This window comes from Tupaia chinensis, unplaced genomic scaffold (genome assembly GCF_000334495.1).
Source record: "Tupaia chinensis unplaced genomic scaffold, TupChi_1.0 Scaffold000341_1, whole genome shotgun sequence".
Classification (NCBI taxonomy): domain Eukaryota; kingdom Metazoa; phylum Chordata; class Mammalia; order Scandentia; family Tupaiidae; genus Tupaia; species Tupaia belangeri.
The window spans coordinates 5,078,272-5,093,240 of NW_006159835.1; the positions used below are offsets into that span (position 1 = coordinate 5,078,272).

The 14,969-nt window shown below is 40.6% G+C and overlaps 1 pseudogene; it reads left to right on the forward strand.

Moving 5' to 3' along the window:
- The first annotated feature begins 1,045 nt into the window (after window positions 1-1,045).
- Window positions 1,046-11,637, forward strand: LOC102491598 (60S ribosomal protein L5-like; annotated as a pseudogene).
- The last annotated feature ends 3,332 nt before the right edge of the window (window positions 11,638-14,969 follow it).

Genomic DNA, 14,969 nt, shown 5'->3' on the forward strand with positions numbered 1-14,969 from the left:
ACATGGAAACTTCTGAATTTCCATCCCACCCTCCTCCCCTTACATGAGATGTCATGTGCTCCATTTATTCACACCAGCAGGTGTGACGCCCCTTTGTTTCACTTCTTTGGCACAACTGCCACAGTCAGACCTAGGCTTTTTCTTTCCCCTCTCATGAAAGTGGACTATTGTGTTATTTACTCTCTGTCCACCACCTTACCCTAATTTGGTCCTTGAAGGTGTTCTCGCTCTCAAGCCTCCTTGCCATGAGGTTCTGTATGGATTGATGTGTCTGAGATGTAGGGTGCGTGGAGGCACTTCGCAGTCTTCCCTGGAGCATGAAGGACGGGAGCAAGAAGAAACCAGCTTCCTCTTGTCTAGTAGCCAGAATCAGAAACATCATGCTTGCTCCAATTATGCCCAGGAACATTGCCTATCTCAATTTATCTTAGTTATTTTATTGTACTCGTTTATCTTTTAAAAATTAAGGTGGGATGATAAAATAATGTAACTAACTTTTAAATACAAAGGATTTAATCTAAGTGATGTAAAATTCCTCAAAATTTTGGCACCTTGATCATCATCATGATCATCATGTTGCTGTTCTTTTGCAATCAGTTTTTCTGTGTACCTTAAGATATTCGTGGAACAATAATTAAGTAATATTTTTTATATGTGATCTATTCTTTTGAATAACATTAAGTGCTTCTTTGAGCATAAATATATTAAGGGTAAATATTGGAAAACTAACTAAATGATGCACACATATTTTACTTGCTGTGTCATCTTGGACAAGTCAGTTAACCTTCCTGGACCATGTTTACTGATCTTTAAAATAAAGGAGTCACACTTTCGAGTCATCAAGGGCATTGTAACTCTGAAGTTCTGTGATCTGGAGGACTGTTTGGTTATCTGACAGTTCGTAGGTGATGATGATACTCATGTTGTTACTTGGGTGTTTCTTCTCTAATGGCTATATGTTTATGTGTTGTCTCTTTGTGGCATGAGTGTGTGTGAGTGTATGGAGGGGGTGGTCAGAAGTTACAGGTTTATAGACTCAAAGACCATGTACGACTTTGAGACACCATCCAGCTCAGTCCTGGTCTTTGGACCAAAATTATCTAATCAGAGAAAGGGTTAATCTACCTTGAAATTCACAACTCTTGGAGTTTTTGTTTTTAAGATTTTTTTTTTTTTTTGTCAGGGTTGAGCTAAATTTTTCATGTAGTCCTCCAGCCATGGTCTCCCTTGTTCTCCTTAGAAATGGGTGTACATACACGGTGTGAAATATGAAACTTGGAAACGTAAATTTATAAGAAGAGGCTGATAGGAAGGAATGGTAGATACCTGAGAACAGTAGAGCCCTTCACACACGCACACACGCACACACACGCACAAACACACGCGCGCACACACGCACACACAAATAAATAATAAGAAAAGACCAAGGGTCTAGCTGTCTACCTACATATGTACCTACCTGCCTACCTATCATCTATCTATATGTGCATGTATCTGTCTCTGCACCTATCCTAGCCTAGAACAGATCCATTCTGCTCTGGTGTGTCTATCCTATTGTTATGTTAGTGGTTTCTGTCTTGAGAGGCAAAGAGATGTCAGAGGCAGTCATCCATGCTAATACTAGACACACCACCAAACAAAAACTCACACGGAAGTGTGAATTTGAGGGCCATTTAGCACTGTAAATTTCCCTCTTGTATAACAATTATGGAAACATGCACGCTAATTGCCAATGCAGTGCGGCACTGTGTGAATGTGAGCAGTGTTCAGTCGTCCTCATAATTCCTCTTTTTATGGCTGGTGGTGAGCTTGTCCAGAGGATGCCATCCCCAGCCCTTGTACGCAGGAGGATTTCTCCTCATAGTGGTGCCTAATATTCCCCGAAGTTGTCCTCATACTTCTCAAACCAACAGCTGGCTCCTTGTGCCTAGAACTTGGGTTTCAGTCTTCAAACACATGCTGCTTTGTTTCTTGGTTTGGGGGTTGGTTGTTATTTTATTTTATTTTATTTTTTCACTTTTGGGTTAGCTACCTCCATACAGTGTAATTGCACACTATTATTATATTCTAGAAAAGAGTCTGTAGCCTTAAACTATTGGGCTCCCTAACAATGGTAAGGGTGGACTAAATTTCTGTGCAAAAATCCCACTTACTAGAAGACCAGAGTGGTATTTAAAAGGTGGAAATTCTTAAAACTAAATTTATCCTGGTTTTACCCACTAGGATTCTCATACTTCCTAAGAAATGTATCTCTAAAAAACCCTGCCGTCTCTCTGGGGAGTCCAAAGAGAGATAAGGCCAAACACTGGCCACTGCAGGCTGATACCTGGTCTGAATCGTGGCTCTGGCCTAATAGCTAAATATAGGACCTAGAGAAGCATACTAATTTTCTTTCAATATTACTCTCCTCCTTTGTAAGATGGGAATACTAGGAGGGTTGTTATTAGTCAATGAGATAATGCATGCAGACTTTACGAAGTATCTAGTGCATATTGAGTACTCATTGCAAGATATTAGAGTTTCTTGGCAGGAATCTTGAAAGTGGAATGAAAACTAGCTTTGGGGTTAGCCAGAGGGTGTTGAAATCCAGTTTGAAATCACAGTTGACATGTGATCTCATGTGACCCTCATTCATATCAACCCCATGAAAATGGGCCCCAGGTCCATGATAAAGAACCCTCCCAACCCTCATGGCTGGTGATCCTAGCTGAGCCCCTGGCTTCAAGTACACTCACTTTGCTACATCTCACAGTTATTCTTTGGATGAATGAATAAAAACAGAAGAAAGTGCTTTGGAAGTTTTAAGTGCTGTACTTGGGAGGGGGCAGTCTTCAAGAAGTTCATGGAAATGGAATCAAAGTACAAGTTTATTTTGATACAAAAATAATTTTGAAATGTATAGATAGTCTTTCATAATACTCATTTTTCATAAATGTTTTAAAGACCCTTCAGGTACCTCCTTGTCACACTTTAAATGTTAGAAGTTACACCTTACTTTCTTAAAAGACTCAGGATACAGAATGTAGCTATGAGATTGTGTGTGTGAACAGAGATATACAGAGCTTTGAACTCGAGCTCATGGCCAGGCTGACAGGAAAGGAAGTGGCCAACATACCGATCGGCCACTGGAGTCCAAACTTTCTAGGTAGGCTCTCCACCTATGCCCCAGGATTGCTCCTGAAATTATGACCTTCCGAAGCAAATAGCATATTTCTTTGTTTGCCTTTTAAGGCTGATATCATGCAGGAAGGAAAAATAAAGGAGAGTTGACAATGCAAGGGAGAAGAAAGGAGAAGGGAAAAAACAAACAAAACAAAAACAAAACCCGTGATAGCTAGTGAGTGGTATTTCAAACTCATTTTTGTTATGATTAAATTAAAATTACGTCTGGATTCGAACTGACAAATTCTTTCCTTTAAAGTGTTCTGGTACACATGATAAATATTTAACTTAGTAGGTTTAGAAATTCTCGGTGACACGCCATTAGCAGGCATACCCTCCCAGCCCTGCACTCACAGGTCTGTGTAAGGATGTGCCGGCATCTGCATTGCATTTGGTGATTTTATTTCCTGTTTTATTTTGTGCTTTTGTTTATTTGGTTTGTTTGTATAATCTCTCAAGTCCAGCCACAGCCTGTTCTTTATAACATCAATCTTCTTTCCCTCCACCCATATCCCCACTTCTCTTTTTGCACAATAAGGTCTCGGGGGTGTGGAGGGTGGGGTATGGCAGGAAAAAAAACTATTAGATTATAACATTTTATGGCCTGTCAAAGCTCTAATGACATTAGCCACCTAACTGCAACGTAAAAACCTTCGTGACATCATATAACAGGTTGCCATGGGCTTGACAAACCTTTGTGAAATAAACTAGAGAAAGGAGCTGAAAATATCCACAGCCCGTATCTGTCCCCCACCCCTGAGCGCTTATTGCCACCCATGGACATTCCCTTCTTGCTTATTAGCCCCTGAAGGGCATTTTTAATATAAAATATATATAAAGTCTTCCCAAATCAGAAAGGTCTCCAAGTCTCCAATTTAATTGGAATGGCAAATGCTAACTAATTGGCATCAAAATTTGATTTGTGGGAGAAACCTCCTTTTTGTTGGAAACACAACAGTGTGTCTGGGAATACAAGCCCAGTCCTTCAAAAATCATCTGTGAGCGTCGCCGAGGAATCAATTAAAGTTGATTTGGCATATCTGCTTTTGACAAATATAAAGAAATCTCTGATTAGGCAGAGAAGAAAAGACGCTTTCTCTTTCTTGCTCTCTCTTCCTCTCACTTCCCTCTGCCTTTTCCTCTCTTCTCCTCATTTCCCTTTAAAGGCAGTAGGTGTCAGAAGGGGGTGGGTAGTGATATGCAAAACACGGCCTCCATAACCAAAGTAGCCTGCAAAATTAGGTGTCAGCATGCAAAGCTTATTGATGTATGAATGCGGAAAATGAAAGGCGGCAGTAGACAGCCGGGGCTAAAGGTGAGACAGGCACAGCGAGAGCAGCTGTAGATCCACGTCAAGGTGTTGCTATATGAGCTCGGGTTTTTTCTGGAGGGCCACAGCCTAACAAGGTAAGCCTGGCCATGAAATGATGGAACAATACAATATAGGCACACACAGTGTGAATACCAAATAAATTGACATGGTGTCTCACCCCCTCCTCCTCCACTGCCACCCCCCCTTCAAAGTATGCCTGTGTATTCATTAATAAATTCATATTCTGAGTTTTCAATAAAAGAAGAAAATGCAGTGTAAACTGGAGTTACTTAGTGACACCCAGCTCATTGCTTTTTATTGTTGCTTGCAGCTACGAAGCCTTCACAGTGCACTAGTAGAATTTATTACTGTCTGTCTCTGTGGCAAGTTGGCGAAGTGCGCCTTTTGAAGAAAATTGACCCACACTTCATGAATATGATGAAAAATGCCAATAACACTACAAAGACGAAGCTCTTGACATTACTCTGCAAAGAGCTAAAAGACAGTAATGAAAGTATTGCAATTACAAATCATTACCTCCTCTCCAGCCAATCGCCAGCTTCCCTCCTCTTTTCTTTTTTTTCTTTTTTTTTGGACCACTCTCAAGCTCTGCTGGCTGCCCCAGGTGATGTTTTGCACAGCATGATGGGAAATGGAGGGTATGTGAAGGCTGCAACTAACTTATCAAGGAAGGGAAAAGGAGACAGGAGGAAAAGAACGGGAGGTTCAGGGGGCTTGAATACAAGCACCCCTACTATTGCACCTGGAAAAAGATAGTAAAAGTGAAAAGTCTTAAAAGCCAATGATCAAAAGATCATGACCCTATTGATGGGCTCTCCTTTCTGGAAAGTGGGCTTAAGAACACCCCACCTACTTCTTTGCTAATCGTTTTCTCTTGGCTGTGACCATTTTAATTTGGTTTACTAGAGAAAATCCTTAACCTTTTATTATTTCTTATTGGTTACATATCTAATTCAGACATTGGCAAACACATGATCAAAAAAATGTGTTAATGCATTTCCAACATAAGAGGCTGGCTTATCTTATTATCCTAAAGGTGATGTTGAAAAAGAGGAAATAAGAGAGACTAACTTATACTCTAACTTTAGACTTTAGCACATTTTAATGACAAAGGTCCTTTTCCTTACCATTTAGACAATTTTTGACATTGGCCTTCTCTTATCTGCTGATACTGTTGATCTTTGGAGCCTTTCGTTTATTAGTTTTTTTTTTTTGTTGTTGTTGTTTTTTAAATACATGCAGGATGTGTGGAGAGGTTATATAAATATTAGGTTGTCAGAAAAGTCATGACACATTTTTGCATAGAAAAACATAGAAAAAATATGTCATGAGTTTTCCAACAACACAATACAAACTTGCAAACACCCTATTCATAAACATCCCTATGCTTAAAGGAAGACAGTGTGATTCATCTACAAAGATGGCAGGATTATCTTCTCCTTCTACTATGATAGAGGTTATTAAAAGTGTTGGACATTTGGGACCAGCAGATGGTAGAATGGTTATGTTGTTGGACTTCCACATAGTTGACTGTGGTTTGAGTCCCAGATCCAGTGGCTTAAAAACTCACACTGGGACCATGTGTGTATGCCCAGTATCCCAAGAGGGGAATGGAGGAGAAGGGATTGTGGTGTGGCCGTTCCCCCTGGGGGGTGATTTCTCACTTTCTGTCTCTCTGGCAAGTGCACATGCCCTGTAACAAAAATCTCTCAGACCCCCCCCTCCACCAAGAAAAGAGAAAAGCTTAGACATTTATACAGAATGTAAGAATTCAAAAATAGAACTATGGAAGAAATTATGAAGAAAAGAGTGTAACCACTTCAGAGAGCTGCCTTGGGAGGAGAAGAAAGAACAAGAACAGATAGAGCAGAAAAATTATTTGACTGAGGTGGTCCTCCTGCCTAAAAATTCCCTCTCCCACCTCTAGCTGAAAGGTCCATTTTGTTCTGTCATGCTCTGTAAAGTCTGCTAATTGGAGATGTGGTTTGATTCTACACTATTCCATTAGAAAGGCAAATTCCTTTGGTAAGGATAGGATGCTATAAATCATTTACATATTAGTATGAAATTGCCACATTAGATTTCCTTTCATTCTAAAGTCTAGCTAAACTTTGGAATAACTATAGTGCATAGGATATTTTGCATCATGAAATACTAAATTAGGGAGAAAGTAGTGACTAAGTAGGTGAACCAGGGCAATGTGGGGTTTAGAATGCACTGGAAAAATTCAGTTTTGAGCAGAACAGATGACAGGGAGATACATAGGAGAGAAGGTGGACGGGGGCTAAAATAATGTAGTCCATTTCAAAATGTTGTCTGAAGCCAGCCCTTTGACCAAGAGATGGAGAGTAAGCACAATTGCACTTCTTCTGCCTCCTTTCTCCTGTGTTATGTGTTCCTTTGCCTTTTTCCTAAGCCAGAATTTAGGTTAATTGTAATATTATTATGAGTCAGCTTTTGTGGGCTAGCCTGAGGGCCTGAAAATGAAAATTACCAAAAAATTATAGTTTATATGTCAAAATGCATTGCAGGTCTAAAAGCCCAACTTATTCATTATAGCTCACACTCTCAGCACAGATGGGTACTGTGAGATTTGGGGGCTGATGGGTTTTGAGTGGTTAATAGGTGGCCAAACTTGCTAGATGCTCATGAAATCGAGGAACAATCATGACCAGTTGATCAATCATCTTTACTTTTGGCAAAGGAATGCTTACATACCAAACACACTGAACTAGGATAGGTTTGTCTTTCTTTCTTTCTTTCTTTCTTTCTTTCTTTCTTTCTTTCTTTCTTTCTTTCTTTCTTTCTTTTTCCTTTTCTTTTCTTTTTCTTTTCTTTTCTTTAGGTTTTTGCCATAGGGCAAGTGTGCTCACCAGAGAGACAGAGAAAGACAGTGAGAGGGAAAGTGAGAACTCACTCTTGAGGGGGGATAGCTTATTCTTCTGGGATTTTGAACATGCTTGCACATGCACCTAGTGTGATTTTCAAGCTGCCAGGTCCAGGATTCGAACCAAGGTCAGCCATGTGGGAGTATAGTGCCTTAACCATCATGCCACCTGCTGGTCCCAATATTTTATCTTTTTAATAATTTCTTACATTTTCAAACATATTTGATTATCTTATATCTGAGGACCACTAGATCCAACAATCTGTGCTTATGGACTATTGTCAGCTACGAAAGAGCTACCAGTCATGCACAAGGCCACACCTCTCTATACTATCTATGGTATCTATTACTAATAGATGAAGTGGTAATCTTCCACTAATCTTCAGAATCCTCATACTGTGTTCCTATAGGAAATTTCTATTGATCGATGAAGTTGACAAGCCAGAGTACACCTATTTGTCACTCTTAGGCTTCACCAGTTAATTTGATCTCATTTATTTGTAGCAAAACCTTCTCCCTAGTAGTAGCAAATAGTTAATGCATTTCCTAAGTGGGGAAACTTTATCACCGAGTGGTCAAACTAATAGGAGAAGTTACCAAATTTTCATATATACACTCCATCACTCCACATGAACACAATGAGTGTCTACTATTTGCTTGGAACTCTTCTGGGTCCTGTAGACACATCAGTGAACTTCTCTAAGATTTGACCAGAAGTCAAGGCTTAGCAGCTCAGCTGCCCATTCATAGCCAGAAACTTACCTACCAAAGAGCAAGGTCACATGAATGGAAAATGGAATTAAAAGGATCCACCTTTGGAGACAGAAGGTGGCATGGTGGTTAAGGCACTGGAATCTAGTATGGCTGGCCTTGATTCAGTCCTGAAATTGGCAGCTTGAAAATCAGTGGACATGTGCACATACACCCAAATCCCAAGACAAGACTGGAGGAGAAGGGAATGAGGCATGGCTATCCCCCTTGGTGGGTGATTTTTCACTTTTCCTCTTTTTGTCTCTCCAACAAGCACATGTGTCCTATGGCAAAAAACTGAAGGAAAAAAAAAAAAAAAGACCCACCTTTTACTATGGGCAGTGGCATAACAGAAGGAACTTATAGAAGAAAATACATGCTGACACTGGCGCTCTTGACAGGAAACTGGGTAGTGCTGCATGCAAGCTTTATTTTACATTTAAAATTGAGATTTGAAATAAATTATTAGCTAGAAACGGATATAAATGAATATGAGACTAGCAACCACTAAACAGCAGTGCCTGATGTGCATGCTTAAATAGGAATATGACACAAATCGTATATCTACAAATATCCACATTGCTAAATTTGTCCAATCATCAGAAGATTTTGCATGTGCTCTTTTACCTTCTGTGTGAATCAGAACATGCCAAATCATCTTGTAGAAAGAGCAGTAGATGAGGCTGGAAATAGAAGCTGACTGGGCTCTGTAAGGAGGAGCAATGTGTGTGTGTATCACTGGGTCTATTCTAGTGACTGGCACATAATTGGTGTTCAATAGATTATGTTTAAATCAAATTTTTCAGAGGGTCAAAGGAAATCGGAGTTCTCTGAGGGGTTAATTTTCAAGTCTAGTCTATTCGTCCTCAGAAAACTCAGCAAAGGCCACAGCAAAAGATAAGCCTTCAGTAGAAGTTTGATAAATGGAATTGAATTTGATATGACACTAGAGAACTTGCATGAAAGGACAAGGGCAGAATAACTGTTACAGACCCAGATACTCAATAAATATTGGTATATACTCCAAATATATGCTTTTCATTCTCTCTTTCTTTCATAGTGTTTGACCTGATGCATGAGTTAGACTAACACCTGGTTAGGCTACTGTAAGAAAAAACTACCAACATTTCAGTAATTGAGACAACTAGAAGTTTGTTTCTCTCTCATATGACAAACTTATATGTATATTTCTTGTTCTCATGCATCTTTTCTCCACATAAGATTAGACTTTTTCCATCTTACTCTTTGCCATCCCTTAAGGCCTTAGGAACCTCTAGAACCAGACAACAGGTAAGAGAAGAAAGTATTTCAAAGACACGAAACTGAATTACTTATATCTCATTGATAAAAACTTCTTCAGATCCCATCTGATGATGTCAAGGGGTAGAGGGTAGGGTTGGCCACCAACTTCCCAGTGGGTAAGTGGAGCAGGGACTTTTGTTAGATAGTCTGCCATCCTGCACACATAGGCAAGTGGGCCTTAAGCTATGGTTAGTTGTACCCGCTTCAAGTATAATGTGGTTAAGTAGTTAGATATTTCCTATTCTCTGCCACAGATAAAATTTTACCATTAGCTATTCTTTTGAGCTTTTCTTCTTACAGCTTCTTACTCAAAAGTATAAAAAGTAAAGAAGCAGTAACATTTTCAGAAAGTTTACCTTAAGGAAGGTGGTGAAAGAATTCAGATCCCTTAAAAAGCCTGCTCCCAGGCTTAGATCTGTTATGTAGGTACTACTGGTAAGGCAGTAGAGAACCACCAAGGGATACCCATTTATGACCACTTGGCCTTGGTGTGGGTGCAGATAGAGTCCGTACAAGCACTTTTCTGTTAGATCTAAAGGCAGCAATATTTTCCAACTTGTGTGTCTCATTTATCCCAGCACCATTGTACCCCTGTTCTGGGTGTGTAGAGTGTGTCTTAGCAGAAAATGATGGGAAAATTCAGGAGAGTTATGGCTGGTGGTCTTTGGTCTGAGAAGCTCCTACATGTGGCAGAAAGAATAGCCTTGAGTAAAAGGCCACCAAGAGTGTCCTAAGGACTGCAGCACATGTGGGCCTACAAGAATAATCTGCCCACCCTTCTTTACATTCTTTATGTTTATGTATTTACTTAGCTATTTATTTGTTGTGACTTTTAAGTTGCTGAGTCTGGGACTTGAAGCACATTCGGCCATGTGGGAATCCAGTGTCTCAACCACCACGCCACCTGCTGGCCCCCCTCATACTCTTCTTGCCATCTTAACACGTGTTAAAAATTGCCATTTAATGAGCAATCATTCTGGGGGCTAGCAAATGGTGCAGTGGTTGAGGTGTTGGACTCTCATGTGGCTGACCATGTTTGAGTCCTGGACCTGGTAGCTTGAAAATCACACCCAGTGCATACCCAAAATCCCAGGAGAAACCTGTAAAAGAAGGGATCGTGGCATGGCTGCCACTTGGGGGATCAGTTTCACTTACTTGCTCACTGTGTCTCTACTCTCTGGCAAGCACACACGCCCTATGGAAAAACCCATTAAAAAAATTATTCTGGCTTTTCTCCCCCTGCAGTGCTTGTGGGCCTGCAGGTCTATGTCAAGCCATAGTGGTGGCAATTCTCTGTTCCACAGGATGGATTGTGTTAAAAGTTGTCAAGAATAAGTCCTACTTTAAGAAATGCCAAGTGAAACTTAGAAGAAGATGAGAGGATAAAACTGGTTACTATTCTCAGAAATGCTTGGTGACCCAAGATAAAAAAGGTACAACACACCTGAATATAGGATGGTTTATATAGCAAACAGAGGTATCATTTATCATACAGCTTATGCTGATATAGAAGGGGATATGTTAGGCTGCACAGCTTATACACAACGACTTCCAAAACATGATGTGAAGGTTGGCCTGACAAATCATGCTTCAGCAAATTGTACTGGCCTGTAGCTGACTCATAGCCTTCTCAGAAGGTTTGTCATGGACACAGTCTGTGAAGGCCAAGTGCAAATGACCAGAGATGAGTACAGTCTTGAAAGCATTGATGGTCAATCTGGGGCCTTCACCTGCTGTTTTGATGCAGGCCTTGCCAGAACTACCACTAGCAATAAAGTTTTAGAGGCCCTGAAGGAAGCAGTGGATGAAAGATTATCTATCCCTCACAGGACCAAATGATTCCGAGTTATGATTCTGAAAGTAAGGAATTTAATGCAGAGGTACATTGGAGGTGCATCATAGGTCAGAATATTGTGGATTATATGCATTACCTTATGGAAGAAGATGAAGATGCTACAAGAAACAATTCTCTCAACACACAGGGACCAATGTAACTCCAGGTATGATGGAGGAGATATATAAGAAACCTCATGTTGCTGTATGGGAGAACATAGTCTATGAAAAGAAGCCTAAGAAAGAAGTCAAAAAGAAGAGGGGAAATCAACCCAAGATGTTCCTTGCTCAGGAGAAAAATCGGGTAGCCCAGAAGAAGGCAAGCTTTCTCAGAGCTCAGGAGCCAGCTGCTGAGAGCAAAACCAAATAATTTTCTATGAAGATATTCCAGAAAAAGACAATAAACTTAATGACAAAGCAGCAAAAATAAATAATTAATTAAATTTAATTTTTTAAAAAAGGAAAAAAGCATTCTGATTTTAGCTTTGGGTACTTTTTGGTTTTGTTACCTTTACAGACTTCTTGAACTTAAATATGCTATACATGTTCTGACTGACTTCCACCCAGGCTGGCAACCTTTTTGCGAGTAGGCAAAATAGGCTACCTTGCTTTCTAAGGGGTTGGGTGGGTGTAGAGCTCAGGTGAGGGTCTGTTTCATTGTGCTAAAAACATCACACTTCTTGGTGAAATAAACACCCAGATTATTGAAAGAATGTAGAGATTTGTTGGCAGTTCTGGGTCAAGGTAAGTCAGTAGTTATATATTTTTTCTATTTAGAATTACACTGGGGAGAGGCTAGCCTCAGGTGCTCAGGAAACTGGCTACACCATCTTGTTACTCGGCCATAGAAATTTAAATGGGTCTATATACATGACTTCCAATATTTCAGGCCATTTACTTGCTTTGTAAGTAATGCAGCTTCTTCCTCAAGTTTTGCATTTGCTCTCAACTAGATGGCCATGATGCCTGGGCTAATGCCTTTTAATATCTAAGCCTTGTACATCTAGTGCTTGGTTAATAACAGGGAAAAAGCTCCTGTGACTCACCTTGACCTCGAGAGGGAAAAAACATCCTTTTAATAATCCAGGAGTTTATTTGGATCGAAGGCATACTGCATGTTACACAATCTTCTTGTAGAGCTGCACGGGTCACAAAGCGGCACCCTTGTTTTTTATGAAGTCAGCAAAGATGTATAGGGGCCAGGCTCGCCGCTTCACTGAGAACCTTCAAATTCATCTTTAATATGTAACCCACTAGTAGAGCAGAAACCCCCACTAACTATAATGGGCTTTCTGCTGAGAACTTTTCTAAATGTATAATCGTTGTTGCAATTAAGGATACATTTTCTAAATGTCCTGGAAAAGGAGAACGTATCTATTTTTTGGAGACAATCTATAATCTCATGTGTCCTACCACTTTAAACATTCTCTCTGACACTACCTTGTGAACTATGTAAGGAGAAAGATAAGTACCTCAGTCAGTGCTGGATATGTACAAGTTAGATTTGTTGAATGAATGAATGAATGAGGGCTTAACCTACTTTGAATGTTTCCGATCAGAGACAATTTTTACCCACAGGGGATGTTAGGCAGTCCGGAGGCAGCTTTGGTTGTCATAGTAGGAACAAAGGAGTGGGGGGTGGTGGGAGGAGATGGGGCACTAATGGCATCTAATAGGTAAAGGCCAGGGGTGATGCGAACATTTTATTGTACACAGCACTGCCCCTAAAACAAAGAATTATCTAGTCCATGTAGTCTTAGTGCTGAGGTGAAAAAATTGCTATACATACTACACAATGCCACATGCATCAAAAATGTCTGCAAGGGAACCAGCAGTTAGCGTAATGGCTTTGTTGCTGGACTCCCACGTAGTCAACCACGGTTCGCGTCCCAGACCCAGTGGCTTAAAACTCACACTGGGCGCGTGTGTGTGCGTGCCCAAGATCCCGAGAGGAGAATGGAGGAGGAGGGATTGCAGAGTGACCATCCCCCCTGGGGGGTGATTTCTCGCTTTCTGTCTCTATGTCTCTCTCTCTCTGTCTGGCGAGCACACGCACCCTATAGTGAAAAAAACCTCACCAAAAGAAAAAAAAAATGCCTGCAGGATGGCCCTTAGTTTTTGGAAGATTCATTTAGCAAAATATTTAGTGAACATTTTCATGTTGGGGCTGAGTGGTAGCATAGCAGTAATACAACTAGACCTGCATAGGAGGGTCTAAGGTTTGCTGGACATGCACACATTCTCATGATCTGGATTGACTAAGAAGACTAGGGATGCTTTTTATTTATTTATTTATTTTTAATTAATTTTTTTTTTTTTGGAGAGGTTTTTGCTATAGGGCGCATGCGCTTGCCAGAAAGAGGGAGGCAGAGAGACAGAAAGTGAGTAATCACCTCCAAGAAGGGATGGCCACACTGCAATCCCATCTCCTTTATCCTCTCAGGATCTTGGGCATGCATGCACATGTGCCTGCCGTGAGTTTAAGCTCCTGGGTCCAGGACTTGAACTGCAGTCGACTATGTGGGAGTCCAGTGACATAGCCATTACACCAACTGCTGGTCCTCTAGGGGTGCTTTTTAAAAGCAAACAGAAGTCTAGCTCCTTGGCTTGGTGGTTGAGGCAGCTATATCCCACATGGCCGACTGTACAGGTTAAGTCCTTAATCTGGTGGCTTGAGAAACATGCTAGCCATGTGTGTATGCATGCCCGAAATTCCAAAAGGAGAGTTGGATGAAAGAGAAGGGATTATGGCATGGCCATATCCCATACAGGGTGCTTTCTCTTTTCTCTCTTGGTCTTTCTATATCTCTCTGGCAAGCACACTTGTCCTCTAGCACAAAAAGCAAAATAAGACATTTCTCACGTTGAAATTCAACCAGGGCATCTACCCAGAAAGCCTTTTGGTATTTTCTTTTCCAGATCCTATTTCCCTCTGGCCTGTCCTCCCATCTTCTACCATATTCACCAGTATTTACGGGAAAAATGAAAGCATATTGCAAGAGGGAATGTCTGCAGTTGAAAGTACAGTTGTTTCTAGTTACTAATTTAACTGTAGCATGTCTCTTCTGCACCACTCCTTCTGAAGATAAATATGTTTATGCTGTAAGTGCAACCCTGTGCAGCAGGGGAAGCCCTTCGGAGATGGGCATCGAAGGTAAAGAAACACATTTACACAATGTTTATTCTAATGAGACTCTCAAAAGCATTTGAGATTTTTAAGCATATGCTTCCAGCATTTCTATCTTCACATGACTGCTACATTGTGGAAACGCTGTAAATAGAAATAATGGGCTCAGTTTATTTTTAATTGGAAGACTTCTGCTTATAGCTGCAATCGTGACACTACCGAGCGTGTCTTCCTTTCACATGGAAGGAGGGAATGGAGAGTTCCTAGGGTTTGGAACTTGAGCCACGTTCCCCAAGTCTGTGGGTCTCTGAGCCTCAGCAAACCCAATGCCTTTGAGCAGCATGTGGTGTAGGATGATTCTCTACATTGCTTCATAATGTTTTTAGGCGCATCAACATTTATCCCTCAGTTTAATAAAAGTTATCAAGTAATATATACATTTTTTTCAGAAAAGTTTCTGATAGAGTTTTAGGCGTGTGGATGGGAATAATGTTATCATGTTACTCACGTTCTCCCAAATAAACTTTACACTTGGGAATATAATGTTTATCCATACAACATTTCTGAGGCTCAGT